The sequence below is a fragment of the Tachypleus tridentatus genome, chromosome 9, assembly GCF_004210375.1.
Source record: "Tachypleus tridentatus isolate NWPU-2018 chromosome 9, ASM421037v1, whole genome shotgun sequence".
Lineage (NCBI taxonomy): Eukaryota > Metazoa > Arthropoda > Merostomata > Xiphosura > Limulidae > Tachypleus > Tachypleus tridentatus.
The window spans coordinates 124194173-124216685 of NC_134833.1; the positions used below are offsets into that span (position 1 = coordinate 124194173).

The 22513-nt window shown below is 33.6% G+C and overlaps 1 long non-coding RNA gene across 45 annotated transcripts in view; it reads left to right on the forward strand.

Annotated features, from left to right (window-relative positions):
- The window catches only part of LOC143226270 (uncharacterized), an 86237-nt gene that overhangs the window by 11346 nt on the left and 52378 nt on the right, over positions 1 to 22513 (forward strand). For 28 of the 45 annotated variants that reach the window (XR_013014513.1, XR_013014518.1, XR_013014519.1 and 25 more), the window contains exons 3-4: positions 431 to 5468; positions 6521 to 6701. This is a non-coding gene — a long non-coding RNA (uncharacterized LOC143226270). Of the gene's footprint in view, positions 1 to 430; positions 5469 to 6520; positions 7252 to 7410; positions 8214 to 8233; positions 8379 to 9561; positions 9876 to 16897; positions 17143 to 19430; positions 20982 to 22513 lie in introns of those variants that run through there. The other 17 variants (XR_013014487.1, XR_013014488.1, XR_013014486.1 and 14 more) reach the window with 17 other exon arrangements.

A 22513-nucleotide genomic window follows, 5' to 3' on the forward strand; every position in this document is an offset into this window, starting at 1 on the left:
TTTTGTATTGTTTTAATAATTTCACATTGTGCTTTTGCTGTTTTTTTACCTCATGAATTGTTTGTACTGTCTTACTGTATGGGTATTGTAGTTAGTAATTTAGTCTACATATTGCTTGCTGCACATGAAGAAGTGCCTGCTTCAAGTTTATCCATTTAAGAACTTTAAAGATTTATACTGAATACTATTCTGTTTTTTCTCAAAGTTTTTATTGTGACATTAAATGAATAGCAGTAAACCTTGTTAAACAGTTAACTTTCTTATAATTCTATATTTAACTGGAAAAGAAAAGCTATGCAAATTTTACATGACTTGAATCTTGATTGCCCAGGAATTAGTTAAAATGTTAAAAATAAATTGGGACAAAATTGAGATTTTGTGTTCAGAACAAGATTTAGTGTTAGCATAACTGTATTTTTCTTCTTTACAGAACTATAAGATTTTAAGCCTTTTTGACTGTGTGAATGGCCTTCAAGTTCAACTTTCCAGCTCCTTGTCGTCATGTCAGTGATGCTGAACAAGATTAATGTGAAGAAACCTGTGAAGGAAGAATCTGTCCATCAGAAGGAAAAGTACCAATAAACAGTGGAGGTGAAACTATGGGGTAGAGGTGTCAGTCACTCCACAGCAAGTACACGTTTGTCCATTTCCTTTTTTTTCAAACATTAAATTTCTTGAAGTGAGCTAAACATACATAGTGAAGCTCCTACAGTAACATCTGGAGGACATTATAAAGGCAGGGGATCAATAAAATGGGGTCTTACTTTTTAAGCAATCTGATGCAAAACCGTTTATGAGGGAGGGGTTACAGAAGGCTGTGGATTTCCTCTACTCCATATGGGTTGATCGATGTAGATCTCTTATTCTTTTCTGTCAATCTTGCAAACCCTTTTAAAATGTAAAATTGAACAGCAGTTTTTTTGTATATCAACATTTAATATGTGTATATGTGTCAATTATTTTTAAAGCTGACATTTGTATTTCCAAGCTCACAGCAGGCAAGGTCTAATTATGGACAGTGTTTTATAATGGGGAAAAGAGCACTTTTGGAGCATAAGAGGAGAAAGACAGGTACATTAGTTCACCCATCCACCTCCATTGTTTGTGTTATTGAGCTCCTATTAAAAACCAAACTATCAAATGTCTTGTGATGACTGAAATTTTGTTCTAGAAGGCTCTGTGCCTTATTGTGAGATAAGAAATAGAGTACTTTTAGTAATTATTTTAAGTATAAAATGAAAGAACACATTTCTTTAAAACTGTTATTGTGTTGTGAGAATTACATACAATTCAAAATGCTTTACATGATTGGAGGAATATCACCTAGATTTTACATGTGGAGAGAAAATTGTAGTTACCAGTTCTTATGTTGCTAGGACCCTGATGAGATGTTTGTTAGCATTATAAGCATAACATCAAAGCTTAAAGTGGTATGGGATGTTGTTGTTTTGTTTTTTATAGGAACTATAAAACAACTCTGCTGTCTCAAAACTGTTTTCGGTCTACACCAAATATCTTACTCTCTTTCTTTTCCTTTTCATTCAAGTGCAAATGGTAAGATACAACACAAAGTAACAGTGAAACAAAGTGCATCCAACAGATGCATACAGGTTTTCAGTAAGGAGTCTAATTAGTATATCCACTGCTGTGAATAGTAGTTAACAACTGTTGGCTTCTTGGAAGGGTAAGGTTCAATAGCCAGTGCAATAAATACTTCCTGGATAGAGGAACTACATTTCTTTTCTTAAAATGTCATGTAAGAGGGGGATAGGAACAAAAGAAATGAACCCTTTCATTACAGACTCACTCTGTGTGACTTTGTTCATAATCATCAGTTTCCACACTGTAACTTTTAAAATGATATGTGTATCTTCACAAAATCTGACTAGCTTTCTGTAAATATTACAAGTTTTTTGTATACAAAAAATTCAAAGTTTTTGATCAAGTATTTTCACTAAAATTAAGTTATCTTTTGAAATTCAAGAATTGTTCAAACTGGTCCACTTTCTCTTTTCCTCCTCTTCAAAAACTGCATTACAACAAACTTTATTTTAGTGTTTTCAACCAATGGCAAGTAGTGTAGTGACTAAAATATATAAGTTCAGGGTTGTAAGATAAAATACACTGTTTAATGTAAGTAGTGTTAATTTTGTGAGTTAATATTTCATGACTGTTTTGTTTCACAGTAAGAAAGTTGAAAGCAGAAGGTTATTGAAAGTTGTGTAATTGATATTAAGGCTACAGAGATTTCTAGAATGCCTCAATGTAAGAATGTAAGAATACCTCTCTTCTTCACAAAAATCCATTTTGGCCAAATTCAATTGGTTTAAAATGCAGTTGACAAGCCAAACTATTTTTCTCAAGAAGAGAACCATACAGTATTTAGATCCAGTTGTGATACATGTAGTGTGAAAAATTTGTCATGTTTCACTTGTTTTGAACATATTTTAGAATAAGTGGAATGCATGCTGTTCATTTATTTTTGAATTTATCTCCAAAAAATGGCAAACATCCACTGTAAAAGAATCCTCAGTCCAACACACAAATTTAAATTATTATATACAATATTTAAAAGTGCGTTTTAACTGAAATGAAATCAGAACATTGGAAAAATTGTGGTTCTTCAAAAGCTGTAGGAGTGGGTGTGCTTTTAGGTCTAATGCACCAGTGTCCAACTGTATTTCATAGTCACCCAAACTGTTTAAAATGTGTTAACATTTTCACTTTGAGGCAAAAAAATTAACTGTGTTTTTAAAGATGGGTAAAAAATACATAGTAATGTTTTCAATTATTTATTAAGAAAATTAATTATACAAAAAAATAGGTGGTAGAAGTAAAGCACCAGTTCACCACAGGTCAATAGCTGTTTTGGCATGTGGCAAGCGGTGACCATGTTGGACACCATAGGTCTGAGAGATCTAGAGCAGGTGAAAAACAATACTCTTTTCTCTCTTCACATGTTGTCTGAGAAAGAAGGAAAATAACTTTCTAAATCCTGTCTTGATTTGTTGAAGGTAGAATTAGGTGGTGTACAGATACTAAAAACCTCATTGCTATATTGTGTATATATACAAAACACAAAAATCTGTGTCTGTCTCTTGTTCCATTATCTAACTAATCCAGGTTCACTGGACCAGTCTTAACCAAACTGTGTATAATGTTTTCAAGGGAGCAAAACAGTAGTGCTTTCAATAGATGACTATCCTTCTTAATGAGGGTAAATGTGAAGATAATTCGGAAGTGGCCATGCTAATGGATGGTTCCTAACTCCTCCACCCCATTATTGCTGTTATTGAACACTTTGATTGAGTTAACATCAATTATATTCATCGATGCACAGAGCACACAAACATTTAATATATACATCTCGAAGACTGTGCTTGGCTCTCTTTGGAGGAATTAAATGAACAAAGATGACTGCCTTTGTTACAATAATGCATAAACTGAGATGAAGTTTCTATTTCAACAGCCACCATAAGGCTGGTATGAAAAGCTGTTGTTTGAGTTGTAATTTCTTACTTTGACCTGTCTGTAAGACACTTCTGTAGCCATTGGTTTTCTATTAAATAATCATGTGAAACACTGCAGAAAGATGTGATGAGCTGGGTGTTGAAAGCAGGTAACAGAATGCACCCCTACTGACATTACAATTGATACTACCTTTTCTACAGGGTCATAATGACCATTATACAGTGTAGTAAATGAATTGTATGAAAATCAGGATTTTTCTCATTTATCATATCTTCCACCTCCAGATTTTAAGTTCATGTACAAATAAAGGACAGGTACCTCAGCTTGATAAATATGAAACATAAAATTCTGAGTTATTTTTATGATTCTAGCTCAGAACTTCTTACTAGGGCACGTGCTAGTTGACTTCTAGGTGTTGCTGTACCTAACATGAGTCATCACAGATGGTATCTGCTGCTTCATGGGATAGTTCACCAGGTATCAACTTGAGTGTGAATTTGTATTATTAATGGATCAAAAGTAATATGTTCTTCTGGGTTATTGCCATCTAAGTTGATTGGCCAGTTACAAGGAGAACACAAATCATGTAATTAGTTTCTGTTTTGAAAGAATTGTGACCTGTAAAGTGCAGCATTTTTATCTAGGTATGTGTTGAGTCTGAAGTGCATATTTTAATAATATTTTTTCCTTTTGAGTGTGTTTTAATTTTCATTCCATTTGTCAATTTTATTTTGCAAAGTGATAAACATGTGAACTGATTATAGATTATCAAAAAGTTAGAACTTGTGTTTGGTAAAGTCCATGTTCTTTATAATGTAATATTTTCTCACACTAATCTTCCATCTCAATAAATCATCAAGTCTGTCAGTATGCAGGGTGTGGATTACACGAATGCCTCTATTTTTGTAAACTACAATAATTAATCACATCAGTACTTCCAAAGTTGATTTTTCATACTATGAATCTCTGATAAATCTGTTTAAAGTTTATTTTATATTGTCTTGACAGAATCAAAAGGGGCATCTAGTCAACTGTAAAAGTGTTATCAAAGTAGCCATTATTCTCAACCAAAACATATATGGTTAAGGTGGAATAGAATACTCTTCATCCCTACCATGTCTTGTATTGAGTGAATCAGTATGGTTTGCATTTGAAAATAGGTCTTTGTAGTCATCCATTGCATTGTTTCAAGTGTTGTTGTTCCTTCAGACTCTCCATTGTGTTTTATGCCCTCACTTTTCTTCTAATGAAGATTGATAGCCCTCATTACATTCCAGTTTTCCCATAAGTACCACATCTTTCTTATCTGGGTGAAATGTATACCTGGCTCAGTCTCCCACATCAGTTTTCCAAATTTGACTTTCTTGTCTTCAGGTGTGTCCTCTGGATGGCTTTGGAGGATGCTTCTTTCCTTCCCTAAAACTGTTTCTTCCACCTATTCAATGTAAGATTCTTGCTATATGTTGATATGACATAATGCACTGTATTGGAAGTTGTAATTCACCTAAACTGTAAATGTATTTCTGGAAGGTTCTTACCAAATTTCACACTTCCCATCTTACCTCTTCATTAAAACCTGATGCTTCCAAATTCTAAGAGAACTCAAAGTGATATCTGGTAGAATTGAACAGATGAAGTCATAAGCAAAATGAGAATACCTTACTTTATTACTGATGGAGGGTTGTTACATGATAATTTTAATGAATAATTTGCAAACAAGAGGAGGCAGAAACTTGTGGTATGCTTGAAAACAAGATTTACAAAAAGATGGCAGCATTGAATAAGAATATGTATTGATGTAAAAGGATTGTTTGTTTGTTTTATAATTTCGTGAAAGCTACATGAGGTCTATCTCCACTAGCCATCCTTAATTTAGCAGTGTGAGACTAGAGGGAAGACAGCTAGTCATCACCACTCACTGCCAACTCTTGGGCTACTTCTCTACCAGTGAATATTAGGATTGACTGAAACATTAGAAGGCCCCTACAGCTGAAAGGGTGAGCATGTTTGGTGTGATGGAGATTGGAACTAGCAATCATCAAATTACAAGTTGAGGGTCTTAACTGTCTGGTTATTCTAGGCCTGTGTAAAAGGAGATAAGTACTTATTGGAAGTTAATTTTTTAGTACAGAAAATTATAAATATCACAACAATTTTATAGAATATGTGATGTAGATTAAAAATAAATATGCAGGTTAATCAGTCTGTAGAATGGTATTCCTGAAGTATTGAAAATATGATTCAAATTATAAAATTTAGTAATTTTGAATAATTAAAACATCTAACACATTTATGACTTGCAAAGGAAAAAAAAAATGTAGTGTCACAAGCTGGTAATTTGATTCACCCAAAAACAGCTTACATCAATAAGGGTTTATGTTCAGTTGTAATTATTTCAGTCCCAGCAAAAATAGTTGCATAACTCAGAAAGTGTTAAAATGTGTAACTAAATAATTGTACATTTTGATTTAAAGAGGAGATATGACAAATTATGAAGAGTAAAATAACAGTGTAGAAATACATTATTTCCAAGGAACTTTCAAAGTGTGATCACAGTAATGGTTACAAGGTTTATAGATCAAAAAATTCCCTAGTGTTATTACTATTGTAAGGATTAAAACCATACATTTACTAAAATAGATTAATTTCTGCATATAATCTAAGCAGAACTGTTGTATTAAATATTCGAAACTAACATCATATTATGAGGACATCGTGAATGTAACAGCTGCACACACTTCCAAAAGGTTATTAATATAACTTGGAGGGACGGTGCTTACTTGTGTGAATATAATGCACCATTTATTTTTTATCAGTATCTTAGAGTAGAATTCATATAATTAAAAAGTAACTGTGCACAATTTTCTAACTGCTGTATAATAAACATACAAGGAAAGTATACAATTTTATCACCTTACAAAAATATAAGACTAGAAACATGTGTTAATCCATTACTTTTCAAAAGGTACAATAATTTTATAAGTAGCATGTGGTAATATGTTCACGTTGTAGCACATTACAAATTCTAATGATACTTTTATTGTTTCAGTGGTTCAGGAACTATCTACACAGCCATAGTAACTGCTACTGGGTTTTAAGTTGCAATTAAAGAGATCAATGAAAACCAGGAAAAGAGCTTATCGTCACCGAACTTATAGTGGTGGACAAAAGTAAACATCCAAACCATCGTCAACTATTTGGTTAGCTATCTTGTTGGTGATGAGCTTTGGGTTAGTCTTATTAATGTTACATTTTAGTTAATTTTTGTATTTTTAATCTTACCTGTTATAAATTGTATGCTAACATATTGTCTTTATTTAATTAAATGGTCAATTTCAAGCAATTTTACAAGTTTAAGAATATTTTTGCATATCACTCTCACAGGTTTGCTTTGTTTAAATTGTAGTTGTAAGTAATACGTGACAGTTTTATTGTGGGAGGTTGCAGCCACATTTGGTTCTGACATAATGACTTTTTCAATTCATTCCATATATAAATAACTTTGAAATAACTTTATATATTTCTGTTCTAAGCTTCTACCAGTATGTTATCTCCAGCCAGCACTCTTTAGTTTTTATTATGCTTGTTTCAACTTCTTTATATGTACGTGTGTTATGTACATGGTTGTTGAAATTATTTTATTCAAGAAAGGTTGAGTTTGTTGAATTATTTGCAGCTTATACAGTACTCTCAAATGTAGCATTATTTACAAAGCTGTAAACATTGTTTATTGTGTAATACAATAAATATTAAGTTTTCAGTCTCTTACACAAAATACAATCCAGTGTAATCTTTTATAAATGTTGGGAATCAGATTACAGCATTGGCATCTAAATTAGAGTTAATTTTGTAAGGCTTACTAGTAGTTATTTCTGTTTTCTTTTTCTTTCGCATGATAACTTTATTGCCTGGTTGACACTTGGCATTGGTTGGTTCCAGAATTAATAAAAAGGAAAAAGTACGGACCAGAGGTTTACATCTGGTTTCTTGGTATTTTGTCAGAAAAATTCTGACATGGTAAGTGTAGGTAACCAGTACTTACAGCCAAGGAATAAGAGTTGATTGAAGTTCAATTTTCTCCTTGTTTGGGTATCTTGCATTTTTCTCTTTTGTGAATTGTTTAAGTTTTACAAGTTACAAGTCCATGAAATTAGATGGAAAGTTAAATACTTTAATGCAACAATAATATAAAAATGTGATTTAATAAATCTCAGAGGGACTTCCAGTGGATAAAGGTAATAATGAACAGTGGAATGATGACAGCAACACTGAATATTTAACAAGACTATATACAATTACAAACAGTTAATTATTGAATCTTGTGGAGTGTATGGTATAATAATCTTTAAAATGCATAAAGTATAGTGTTTTCTGCCACAATATAACTACCATCTTGTTAAACCCCTATAAATAAATAGTAACATGTTAGGTAATTCACTCAGGGTGTTCTGCTACTGTAAAGTTATATTTTGTGGAGATATTTCGACAGTATTACGGAGTATTATCCAAAGATTTGTACATTCCGATGTCATGGGTGTCAAGTGACATGAGTCAGTAATAGTGCATGAAGCAGATAGTATTTTTGTGTTTTGTAAGTAAGGTATATTCTATCTCTGTAATGCTAGTGTCATTAACAGTATTGGTTATAATTTCTGATATATATAATTGTTTTCATTATATATACATGTATATTTTTTATTATCAGAATTATTTTGTGTTGTTAAATTATTGATTTAGTCATCAAGTCACACTCCTTTTTCAGGTACTTGATTTAATATTAACAAATGGAAACCAAACAATTTAAATAAAGATAACCTGCCTACAGATTTTCAAGACTTTCTAGACAGGTGTCTAGAAGTGGACGTAAATAAACACCACATTGCCTCTGAACTCTTATTAAAGATATGGTATAAATTACTGTTATTTTACTCAGATATTTTGGTTTACTTTGAACCTATTATCTTGATAACATACACCAAAAAGCAGTACCAGTATGTTTAGTTTCATTTAGGCCCATCCTACAGTACTGTGCAAAAGTGTTAGGACAAAGTCAAAATCAGATTTCAGGCAGCTTTCAAAAAACATCTGAAGATAAATCACAGGTAAAATATCGATATTTTATTATTCTTCACATTCAGTGCAAGAAAAATATAGTGAGAGTTCAACAAACAGTGAATATGTTGTGTCTCCTTTTACTTTAATAACTATGGAAAGTCTTTCAGGCTTTGTTACAAGATGTTTAATCACAGTGTCCTTTGGGAGTTTAGTCAAAATGTCTCTGATACACTCCCATATAGTTTCATTGGAAGTAGCATTTGATTTTTCAAGTTTTTGATTTATGAAATTCCAAATCTGCTGATTTGAGATGGGGCTCTAAGGGAACTATTGAATTATTTTGAATAACTCCAGTGGCTTATTTCTCAGCTAAGTAATTTCTGCATACGTTGGATGAGTGTTTGGGGTCATTATCCTCTTGGTAGTAGAACTGGGTCTGCCATGATGGATCATGTGCATTGAAATAAGAATCTTTCATCTTTCTTCTGCTGGATGTACAATGTACACTTTGAGTAAACTATTTCAAACTTTGACTTTTCCATCCATATTACTTCTTTTCAATTATCAGCAGTCCAGTTTCTTGTCAATACTTGGAGAACAAAGTAAAGGTTTTTTAACTGCTACATGATCAAATATTCTATCATCATTGACTTCTCTTGATATTGTAGATCTGGAAAAATTTCTTTCATTTGGTACATGGTCATTTATTTCATGCCCTTAAATTTACCACTATATTCATTCAAACAGAACCATTATGACATGTCCAAGGTACAAGCATAGGAAATTCTAAAAACTCAGTGTTCTCACCCTAGCTCGTTTAATTGTTAAAAAGTGATCAATGAATCACTACCATGGCATTGAAATTTACAATCAGTAATAACATGGAAGAATGAGCCCATAAAATGGAAAGAATGAAAAGATATGCTTTTGCCCTTGCACTTTCACACAGTATTGTATAAAGAGACTAATTAAACAAACTGTATGTGATGTATAATAAGCACTTTTGTTAAACAGATGTTTTTATTTTTCACCCAGCATCTGTTCATTGAAGTAGCAGGCCAGTGAAAACAATACAGCCCACTACAGTGATAACTAGATTCACATTAATAGCTCAAAAACAAATATCCCAATATACATGTTGAAATATATTGACCATGAAGACTGGAATCATTTTAGGACAAGAAAATTAACAGATTGTTTTTCTTAGATTTCTTCTAGAGCAGTAGTATATTGGGTGCCACGACTTCCTATTATTCAGCTTATTAGATTTTGAAAATAATATCCATTTCTCCTCCATGTAAAAATGTTGTTACGAATTAGGAATAAATAAAACTCTTGCTTAGATCAAATTATTATTTTATTTGCCACAATGAACATTTTTTTATTATGTTTGTTGATAAAAAAAAAAAAAATGAATAAACAAGAGGAAAGTTGATGTCAAACAGATATGCATTCAGATTCATCCTGATATTTTTGTGAAATTTACATCATTTAGTGTCAGAACTATGTATTATGATCTCGCGTATTGCAAGTTGAACTTGCAGTCTGTGAGTTGTGGGTTGAATCCTTGTTCAAACAAACATGCTTGTTTTTTTCAGCAAAGTAGTCATTATAATCAACCCTACTTTTCTTTTATAAAAAGTTACCAAAAGTTGACAGTGGATGCTGATGATTAGCTGCATTTTCTTTTGTCTTTTGTAGCTAATTTTGGGATTGTTAACACAGATAGCTTTTGTGTGGCTTAATGAAAAATTCAAATTAACAAACAGACTTAGATATGTTCATTTTAAGTCAGTTTTCTAATCTGAGGCTAAACAAAATCCTTTTAAGTGTTGCTTCTGAAATTGCTGGGAATTCCTCATACAGATACTTGAAACAGTCACCATCTTTGTTTAAGATAATTACAAACTGATTTATCAAACCCAGTTTTATATGAAATGAAAGTAATATGACATTCTTTGTGTCAACCAGACTTTCACATTCATTGTTTTCAATTCTGGTATCTGTCTGACTTTGTGTGGCCATTACTTCTTATCCAGCATTGATTTTGTGTCATTTGTCCCATTTCACACACAAAATGTGAAAACTTTGTCTGACTGGGTGTTTAATACAACAACATTCAAAGGACTTTCAAGTTTCCACAAAATAGCCAGCCATGTTCTTTGTATTAGACCTTATTAACAAGAATTTTGATAGTTTTGTATGTTTCCTTCAAGTGAATCGATTGACTAATAGGAACATACATATATGTTACTGTTTTGAAGAACAACACATTTTGGACCTGTATTTAAGTTATCAGTGAACTATATCCACTCTTCATTCACAGGCTGCAACTCATAGTATTGGTATTAATACAACAATATTGTTTCAATAAAGCAGTGAACATTCTTGCTAAATGTATGGAATAAATTCTTTCTCTTGATTTCTAGAAGCTTTGGTTTAGAGTTATTTGGCATAATGGCTGTTTTCAGAAAGTAAAATAAGACAAGTTTTAAAAGACTTGTAGCAAAATTTTAATAATTATAACTCCCCAGGTTGACTAATGAGCAGTTCAAACAGCAGCAGTTCTGGTTTCGAGCTATTTGATGTAACGGCTGTTTTCTAATTTCAAATAAAAGTACATGGACTTTGATTTTAAAAGAGAATTACATTAAAAAAGATGTAATGTGTAAATTAAAAGTAAAATGGCATTAAAAGATGAATGGCCTTTAAAAACTTAAAAATTTTTGTAATGTTACTGATAAACCAAAGGACAAAACATGTTTAAATTGGTGCTGTTGTTGAGAGTCATAAAATGTGGCTTGTTGTGACCTGAATTTTGCAGAGACAACACAGTAGTGCAACAATGCCAGATAAAAGAAAACAACGAGTTAAAAAAACTGTGACCAATGCATAGTCTAGTTAAGAAAACTTCCTCTTTCTGATCCTTGTGGAAGCAAGATGGCCAAAGTTTAATAGAGGGTTTTATTTGGAAAAGCTTGTTTTCACGTTACTCACTCCAAGCCAACTGGCACAGAGCTGAGTCTTGAATACAGGACCTAGTATACAGATGGTTTAAAATCAGTTTGTTACTTTAGTTTTACTTTTCCCCTTCTCTCTTTGTTCTGATTTATTTGTTTTTTGGTATTTCCTTAGTTTGGTGTTCATATCCCTCCATTTTATATCTAGGTGCTTTGTCTTGTCCATTTTTTTTTTATAGTTCTATTTTTTGGGATTGTTCTCAACCCTTTGGAATACAAGGTTTAGACTTTAGAGGTTATTCTTCTTTGGAACCAGTCTCAGGCTTTGGTCCTGTCAGTGCCTTCCTCTCTCACTTCATCTCCCAGTTTTCTTTTTTCTCTAACAACCTGAAGCTTTGTATGTCCTATCTCATAATTTCAATCTTCTTTTTTCATACTTTACCTTTCTTATTGTTCTATTTTCTATCCACGTCTCGCTGATCATCTGTATCTTCATTATTAACAGAAGGAATTATTGAATCTGTCTCTCACTCTACTCTGGATTTTTATTCTAGTCTTTTTGTTGTCCCCATAAAGTTGTGTGGTTCTTATCCTGTCATTTCTTTATCATCTCTGAATCTCTACATGTATCCTTTTCTGCTTCAACTGTTTAGGGTCACCATCTTGCATATTCTTCTTTGGGTGTGTCAGACCATAGACATTTTCGCATCTCCTGCCAGTTTCAACATAGCACAGCTTCTTTTCGTTGTTTGTCTTTGGCAATCTCACAGACTGGTATGTGAACTAAAAGTAACACATTTGTTTTCCATAACTTATATAATTATGCAGTTTCCTTTTCTCTGGATTTTGCCTCCTACCAATTTTTATTCTCCAATATACCCAGAAGATCGAGTGTGATGACTTTTGTTTGTTTTATTTTCCAGTCATTTTCATGTGGTTTATATACGTATTATGGTACCTTGATTAATGTACATATTTCAACACATTGACAATTTCTCATTGATAAGAAAATGAATGTAAGAAGGTGATAGTCATCTGATACAATGTTACATGAAGAACAACATCTTACACTTCTCTTTCCTGGTGCGATGTGAAACCACCAAGTTGCTGTCTTTACCTCACAGGTATTACTAAACAAAAATCTGAATTGAACACAAGAGAATGGAAAATATTAAACCCATCTCCTCCTTCTAAGTGGCCAGTGTTTAAATGAAAGTTTTCTGGGAATATAATTGACATAGCCAATTCTGAACTCTTATTAAACCAAAACATATAAAACAGACAATTCTTTCCTGATCTTTCTTACTTCCAGTAAATTTTCTTTGCCTTGTCAAAAGAAAACTTGTGCTTATACAGAGATTGTGTGACCTTCCCATTGGTAGAGGGCTACAGCAGTGTGATTGTCATAAGCTGTTATAATGCACATGAGAGCTTGTTCAAGGTTGATGGCATGTGGTAGTTGTATGTAAGTGAATAGCTCTTAGTGGTGCAGAGGTAAGTAGCTATATGAAAAATATTTTTACATAAGGGAGATTTTAACCCTGTCTCTTGACTATTGAACTATCCCAGAATGAGTTAAAAATATTATAATGTTACTTGTCATTGTAGTTTGCGCAAACTAAGTTTTACTCTGGACAAAAGTTTAAGGAAATTAAATTTTGAATGTGATTACCAAGTTACAGATAAATATATTTCACTTGTAAAGGGTTCAACAATTCTTGTTTTAGGAATTTGATTTGGTTTTAGGACTCACAGTATCAAGATAATTATACTCACTATAAGTATACAAGTATAAAAGTGGAAACTTATTTCAAGACAATTTGAATTGCTATTGGTTGTGGAACATCTGTTAATTAGAAGGTTTGTTTGAAGTTCCTTCAGCATGAACCTTATTTAAGTTTCTAAAAAGCAGAAATTTCATACCTTCTATACTTATGTTAAATAGTGTTCCTGATGAAATATAGTGTGCATGTTGTTGTATATAAGATTTCTAAGACAAATGTTTGTTTCTTTTTCTTACTCTTTCAGTAAGAGGGAATTGTTCAGTGATGGCATTAATCTTTACACTGAAAAGTGTGACACTCAAAACACAGCTCGGAGGGACTCCAAGTTCCTGTAGAAAATAACAGGAAAGTTTTGAACCCACAGGAACTTGGAATCTCCTGTCTATTAAAAAAGTTTTAATAAAAATGTGCAAATGACCACATCACCCATATATATGGAGGTCTCACAAAATGTCATACCTCCATGTTGTATCATAAGCCTTTTCAATGTCAAAGAGTATTGATACAGGTTGTTGTTTGAGAAAAGCTTCTCAGATCGTCGTTTCAAATAAAATCAGGTGGTTCATGGTGGAGCTCTGTTGTCGGAACCCACACTGGGTGGGCGAGAGGAGGTAGTTTGATTCGAGGGACCCAGGCGACAGGTAGAGAAAACAAACAGTGATAGTATGACCCAAGGAAACGCGGATGGCAACGGCCTTGAAGGGTGTGTAGAGTGGCATATGTCAGGCAACTATGACGTGACGTCTTTAAGTGACCGAACCTCTGACACTAGAAACATCGGAGAGAGTTTGGAATGTACGGCCGTTCCCTGCAATTAAGATAACCTGCCTTGATGGTTGCAGGTGCACGTGGTTATGTAAATGTCAGAATGAGGATATTGTTCGGTATTGTAACTCCATCTTTGTGAGTGGAGATACGCCTCAATGCAGAAACTCGAGTGGAGAACCCAGCTGGAATCTCTGACTTGGGGATGTTCTTCAAATCCTTCTCAACAATAACTGTTGGATGTTTCCACTGATATGTCTCCAGATCAAAGCTTCTTTTCTGACTTTGGAGAGCTAGGAAGTCCCTACAGTCCCTTCTGAATAAAAAAGGAGGACATTTGCCCTCAAGGTTTCTCTGAAAGAAAATGTAAGATAAGAAAATGAGGTACAACTGGTGGTACAGATGTTGAAGATTGCTGATCAGAATCTTCAAGGCGTAATTGTTTTCCTATTGACTGTTTTTTCACTATTTTATTTAAATTTTTGTTTGGAGGATCCATAAGAGAAAAGAAAATTTTGGTGCCCTCTGACCCCACCCACCATAAAGCCCTATGAGGAAACACACGACAATGTCAAGCAACGACAGGGTTTCGTGAGCACTACACCCAAACACCTGCGTCAGACGCAAAGTCCACAACACCTGTTAAGAACTTTCAACACTGGTACCTGGTTGACCATAGCCCAAGTGGACCAGCTGGCTGCCTGTTTATAGGAATTCAAGGTCAAAGTGGTGTGTTATGGTTGGACCACCAACCAACAGGATCCTCTCCACCCCTTCACGGGTTACCACACACGGTAAACACGTGGGTGAATGTTTAGATCCCAGAAGAGGTAATCTGAAAGAACAGAACCTTCCCTGGGAGATCCCCTCACAACGTACAGGAGTCCACACTGAGGGGTGAGAATAAGAAGTGCAGTAAAAATTAAAATAAAGAAATAAAGTTGTTGTATGGAATAAAATACAGAATGTGAAATATCAATTTTTCAAATCAATTATATACGAGTGTGCGTGTATAACAAATACTTAAAGAAACACATTAGGGATGCTGCAAACACGAAAATTGTGACCATAGTGATGACTACCAGAGCACAAAACTTTAATGATACAAAGAATTATCACAGAGAATATTAGGTAGGAAAGTAAATAACGTTTTTTATGCAAAAAGTTATCATTCGGTTTGAGGAAAAGAACTTGCAAATTTATTTCTTTTCTCTATGTCAATATTTTAATATTTGAAGCAATCCAAAGTTGACTATGTGAGAAATGGCTCAACAGCTCCATGTAACAATCATTACCTACATCTACGAAATTGGAAAAGTTTCAAAACTTGGACACTAGGTTTCGGATAATTGACATGTTGAGAGAGTCACTATTTGTTAATCTTTAACAAGGAGAAATGCTCATGAATCAGTTCTGGAAAAATTGTCAGTGACAACGAGAAGTGTTTTTTTTGTAATGAACATACTCAACGTAAAATACAATTGTTGAATCTCTGTTACACACTTGTACCAACACCGAAGAATGGCTTATATCAACAAAAAAAAAGTTTTGCCTTGTGTTTGGTGAGATCTGGGAAGTGCAGTTTATCACAAAATTTTGGATCCAAATCACAGCTGAAAGATATTGTCATCAGTTGAAGTGCTAACACCAAGCACTGATAAAGAAAAGAACTGCATTAGTCAATATAGAAGACTAATGTTTTTTCACGACTTAAGATTGTGTTTTGAATCCTACACACTTCATTAGGGACCCAAGAAAAACTTCAGGCCTTAAAATGGAAAGTTGTGCCTCATCGCTCCTATTCACTGGATATTGCTCTATCTGATTATCATATTTTAAGATCCTCACGGCATTACTAAGATGAAAAAAATGTTTGTTAAAAACGAGGAACTCAAAACTGACTTAAGATTGTTTTTGAATCCAAATTAAAGGAATTTTGTTCACGTGGAATCCATAACTCACTTAAAATATGAAATAATGACATATAAAATGAAGTCAAATACAGTGGTATCTCGGTTCTTGAATGACTCCATTCCTGAACTATTTGGTTTTCGAACATATTGTTTGAGGATAAATGTTTCGGTTGTCGAACATAAACTCGGTTCCCGAACAAAGCTGTTGTGGCCTAAACCCTGAAATAACCCGACTGATGAGCTGAACGACCCTTCGCCCACTTTTCGGCCCATGCCAAGTTTGCCCAAAACATTTTATCCACACCTGTCGCTTAGTCCACACCCCCACTAAAATCTGTTGTGAACGTTTTCGTTTTTTTTTTTTTTTTTTTTCTAAATATTCTAATTAAGAACGATAATCTAATGCTGCGGTTGCATCCTTAAAAGCCACATTAAACTATTAATCAAGCATGTCAACGGCAAATAACAATATATCTCAACCTGATGAAAATGCATGGAAATGGAACCAAATGTTCAAAGTATTCGTCTCAAGGAAGGTAAACTATTTCCGTAAATTTCTACTTGTCCTGGCATGGCCTAGCGCGTAAGGCGTGCGGCTCGTAATCCGAGGGTCGAGGGTTCGCGCCCGTGTCGCGCTAAACATGCTCGCCCTCCCAGCCGTGGGGGTGTATAATGTGACGGTCAATCCCACTATTCGTTGGTAAAAGAGTAGCCCAAGAGTTGGCGGTGGGTGGTGATGACTAGCTGCCTTCCCTCTAGTCTTACACTGCTAAATTAGGGACGGCTAGCACAGATAGCCCTCGAGTAGCTTTGTGCGAAATTCCAAAAAAAAAAAAATTTCTACTTGCTACCATTATCTCGACGCATTTCGTGAAAAGAATATGAATTTTTATTTCATTAATATTTTAAGTGATTCTGAATACCAATGTTTTCTTCTTATAATCCATAGATGTTCCGGTGAAGTCCATATTGGCTTTTAAAGAAATATATCCAACAACTTTTTCTGAATCATCACTTCACTGATTATACGGTCCAAAGCACACAAGAAATAATATATATATGTAAGTGTTGAAATTACACCCACTAACTGTTGCTTTAATTTTCTGAGCATTTAACACCAGAGAATGAGTCGTTTTATCCTACATTTCTGGTGTAACAGACAAAAATAGGAAATATTAAATAAATTGAAATATATAGGTCTCATCTGTTGTGAATAATATACATAAGAAGCTTGGTAATTTGATGTTTAAAGGACACCACATAAGATCTCACGGTAAACTTTCCACTAAAGCAGACTGTTTGCTCATCAGAGGTAATTTATCTTTACTTGTGTGTATTGTGTGTGTTTTCTTATAGCAAAGCCACATGGGGCTATCTGCTGAGCACACCGAGTGGAATCGAACTCCTGATTTTAGCGTTGTTAACTTTACTTATTTTGACAAATATTCTAGATTACGATAAATTTTTCTCAAAGTCTTTTCTGAGTGGTCAGTCAGTGATGAGAGGATAAGAAAAGTTGTAAGTTTTCAAATATTCAAATGATGTTTCCCTTTACCCGTGATTTATATAATATAATCATTAAAACGAAATATAAACCATACTAAAATACACGCTAGTTCACGCCAAATCACGTTGTTTCAACTTTAAATGAAGTGAATAAGCCTTATGTTTGTGTCACGATTTTCTTTGAAGATCCTTCTTACGTATATCTTCCTTGATGATCCTGGTGTCAGAGACTATTAAGGCTCAGATATATTCACATCTAATTAAGAGATGCTGACCAAAAGGAATGAAATCAGTCTTCACCTATCTACTCTAAATCAAATAAAAGGATTGATTCCACTCTAAAATTACTCCCATAGCTGAAGATACAAATCGTGTTCAGCGACATATCGTAGCTCGAACCTACGATTTCTAATATGTACAAAATATACATTTTAAAAAAAAATTAGAATTAATTAATATGAATCGCTTGTCTAAGATATTCTAATGTAGGTTCTTTAAAGTGTTTATTGCTCTTTAAACAATGGTTTATACAAAACACTTGGGAAAAAACTTTCGAAGAATCTTTTATTCGGAAATTTATAAGTAATCTTCAGCTGGGACAGCAGAAAGTCTTCGGATTTACAACACTAAAATAAGGGTTTCGATTCTCCTCGATAGACACAGGAGATAGTACAATGTGGCTTTGCAACAAGAGAAATGCGTGTGTATTTTAAAAATAATTTTTTTTGAGCTACAGATACAAAAAAGACTTTACCTCTACATAGAATGAGGAATAGCAGAATTACGAAACTGTTTTTTATTCAGATTACATAAATTTTTCATTATTTTATTTCTTCTTTAAACGTTTATTCAATTAGTAATTTTAACATAGAGCTGTGAACTTCAAGGAAGCAGTCATGGAGATTGTACTGTTCTCAAATGACATCAGCAAAAACTATTAATTCTAATAATAATAGTACACGTAAATTTGAAACTGGTAACTATTAAGTTTAATTTAAATTAAAAAAAACATGTTTTCTAAAATTTTAATCTCTTAAAAATACGGTGAACTGCATTTTTAATTTTAGTCGTGTTTGGCCTTGGTTGTTCTTCCCAAATGATGCGTTGTCTGTAAAGTAACCATTGGGTTGTGAGATTTTCAGTTGATCTATTGCGCCACTCAGAAGAACACGTGATGGTGTATCCTAGTCTTGACACAGAATGAAACAGAATGCAATTATAAAATGCCTTTACAAACTTGTAATACTTTTTAAAACACATGGACACCTTCCATCCAAGATTTATAAATTGTTTGTCAGCCTTTGGTTTCACTTTTGGTAAAATTTCCATCAAACTTTTCTTTGAGCCGTGAATCGTCATAAAGTATCCACGATCAGTAAATTCCGTTTGAAAGACTAAAGTTTCATCAATGCAGCTGATGAAATCATCCTCACGCTCTTTTTGAAATTGAAGAAGAGTGAGATTTTGTGAAACAAGAACTTCTGCCAGTTCAGTTTCATAGTATTTAATTCCTTGTAGGAATGTGTTAATATTCCCATCATCTCCAGGAACAATGAAATGTTTTGTCTTTATATAATGAATAAAGAAAGGGAATATGGTCCCACCTCCTTGAAACTGATATTTCTTATCTTTAGGCAGATGCCAAGGTCGTTTCCGTACTGGAGTGGTAAGGCACCTGTCTACTTCACACTTGAGAGCTTTTCAACTGGAATCCTGTGTCTGATTCCATTGATACTCAAATGTATTGGTTTTATTCCTTCAGGAAACATGGCAAAATATCAAGCTATAGCAACTTATTTCACTTGAGATTCTTATTTCCCAGATTCCTATTATTTTATTTGCTAACGTTCACTGACTTGTCATGTAGTAACTATATTTCGTAAATGTGTTCGTCTTTCCGTATCTAAGCATTACTTTTTAATTATTGTTACGTAATGCATTGTTTTATCAATAAACGACAACAGCCAATAATACTTAAACATTTACAAATATTATTGTCGAGTGAAATAATAACTATCATTGAATAGATTTTCCTTCCATGTTTCCTCATTTCTTCACCAATCAACACAAAACTTGACACTAAGGGAAGGCAAGCGCAAATAGTCCTCACGTAGATTTGCACGAAATAAAGAAATTAAATAAAATGTAGCCTATCATTTCAAACGGCCCGGCTAAAGCGTTCGACTCGTAATTCGAGAGTCGTGGGTTTGAATCCTCGTCACACCAAACATGCTCGTCCTATCAGCCCTGGAGCGTTATACTGTTCTTATCAATCCCACTATTCGTTTGTAAAAAAGTTGGCGATGGGTGGTGATGACTAGCTGCCTTCCTTCTGGTGTTACACTGTTAAATTAGGGACGGCTAGCGCAAATACCTTTAGTGTAGCTTTGTGCGAAATTCAGAAACAAAACAAAGTATCAAAAATAACAAATCATTTCACATATACTGGCGGCTATGCGTAGGAACTTATTTGATAAGCTTTTCATGAAAACTTCTGAAACAAACCAAACTTTGAAAGTAACCTTGTCAGAAAAAATGTGCAATTTTATGTGTATGTACGTGCACTTATCACAGTTTGAGAATGATAAAAAATCTATTTTTAAACTATTATTAATTGTTTTCAAATCCGTTAAATTTTACAAATAGGTTTATTCAAAAGAAACACATTTATTAATTTTGTTTGAACTTCTTTAAAATGTGATCTACGTAGAGTCGTCACAAACGCAACTTGACTGTGATTGGCGAAACCAATTCAAAGGTGAAAGTTGTGAATATATGGCGGCGTGCTTGAGTTAGGATATAATTTGAGAGTGTCGTCATTGAAGTTTGTAGTTAGCGTTAATAATTTGATTCCTGTTAATTAAATTTTTTATGTATCACTACAATAATATATTATTAATCTGCGCTTACAAGAATATCTTCATCGTGCGGACATATTTGATACCTAAACTTTGAAGAAAAATTAGATTATGACACAGAATCCGATTCACACTGAATGAAATTGGATGTCTAATTCGATTTCGAGCCAAATTTAGCTATTTGGAAACTGAAGTGACACACCAACTTGTAATGTATATGTAGGCCTCTTGTATCCAGACTTAGATTTAATTATGATTTTAAGTACATATTTTAAGGTATTAGTAATAAAGCGCGAAGGAAGTTGTAACAATGTGATAAAAACAAAGTAACAACTAAGAGTTTGTTTGTTTGTTTGTTTATTTTGAATTTTGCGCTAAGCTACTCGAGGTCTATGCGCTCATCGCCCCTACTTTAGCAGTGTGAGACAAGAGAGAAGGCAACTCGTTATCACCACCCTCCGCCAACTCTTGGGCTTCTTTTTTACCAACAAATAGTGAGATTGATCGTCACCTTATAACTCCCCCACGGCTGAAAGGGCAAGCATGTTTGGTGCGACAGGGATTCGAAACCACGCCCCACAGATTTCGAGTCAAACGCCTCAACCACCTGGCCATGCCAGGCCACGAAGTTAGAGTAAGACTTAAGTTAGAAGAAGAGTATGGTGAAAAGTATACATCATTTGATTAGAATAACCATAATAATTTCTTTTAAGTTTATTTTGGGATATTTAATATTTATATGTATCAAAAGCTAGTTTGTATACTTCTAGGGGAACTGTATAGGCCTAAATGGAGAAACCTTGATAGTTATGCAAGTTATACCTTTTTCTTACATTAATGATGCATTTGTAAAGGCAGAAATGGAATATCAGTAATCACAGTGAGAAGTGTGTATTAATTTGTTATAACTCAAAACAAATTAAATAAAAAAAATTCTGCATTGACTGAAAATTTCCCAGGGTACAAGCTACAGTGTGGGATCACAATATGTACCCTAGGGTTTTGAGGTGACTGAAGAAATAGGACCCACACTGCAGTGGGGATACACTGTCTATCAGTCTTAACCTCCATTCACCAGTCTCATATAAGAAATAGAGTAGCAACACATACAGAATTAGAAATAGAAGGTAGGACAGTGAGACGTGGGTGCTCAAGCCCACAACTTCCTACATGTGAAAATGATGTTGGACATGTTTTTCCTCATAAAAACTACACACATGATTTATAAAATACAATGCAACAACTGTCATGACTTCTACATTGGGGAACGAAGCAGAAAAATGGAAACTAGATTCAAAGAACACAAAAAAACTATCTTTGCACGTTTTTCAATACGACAAATGTCGTAAACACATTATCATAGGAGACTCCCAGATGCTAAGTAGGAAAACAAATGCAAAATCAAAGAAGCCCTACTTATAGATATAAAATTAGAAATTAGAGAGAGAGGTGCCGGTGCTCAAGTCCATAACTTCTCATGTTTTGAGTTATAACAAACTAATATAATTTGTGAGAGGTTCAGGTTTGCTGTTTTAATGGAGTCATTCCTTCTGATTTTACACATTTCACTATTTAACTTCATTAAAATGTATTTATTTTCACTAATACATATTAACAATTGTGATAAAAATACTGACAGAAACAGGTTACAACTTCATGTTGCATAACAAAAGTGTAAAATGTTTTATAAATTCCCAAAAAATGAAAATCAAACAAATTCAAGTATTTGGAAAGACTTGAGACCTACTAGAGCGATAGCTCTGATGATAAAATGATGCTTTTAAGAAAGCATTTAAAAGATTTAATGAATGAACACGAATTTGGAAAATGTTTTTCCAAATATATTTTGAAAATTTTGGGGCTAAGGATTCAAAATATGGAAAAGATTATTTGAAATATCTTTTGATATTTTAAGGGAACATGCTGTCATAAAATTAAGAACAGGGAATCCTAGGTGTGATTGATCTGTTCATTTACTGATTCAGCCCCTGAGGTGCCTTTCCAGATGAAAATTTCAGTTAGAGTTATTCTGGTAGAAATTATTTTTACTGTACTTAATCTTTCCGAACTGTAGTTGATTATTAGAAAGTACCAAAATATTTAGAGTTGTATCACTTCACTTACATTTCTTATACAACCACAAAAAGCAAATATTTGGCTGTGAATATAGATAGTTTTTCTAAAAGTTCTTTAAACACATT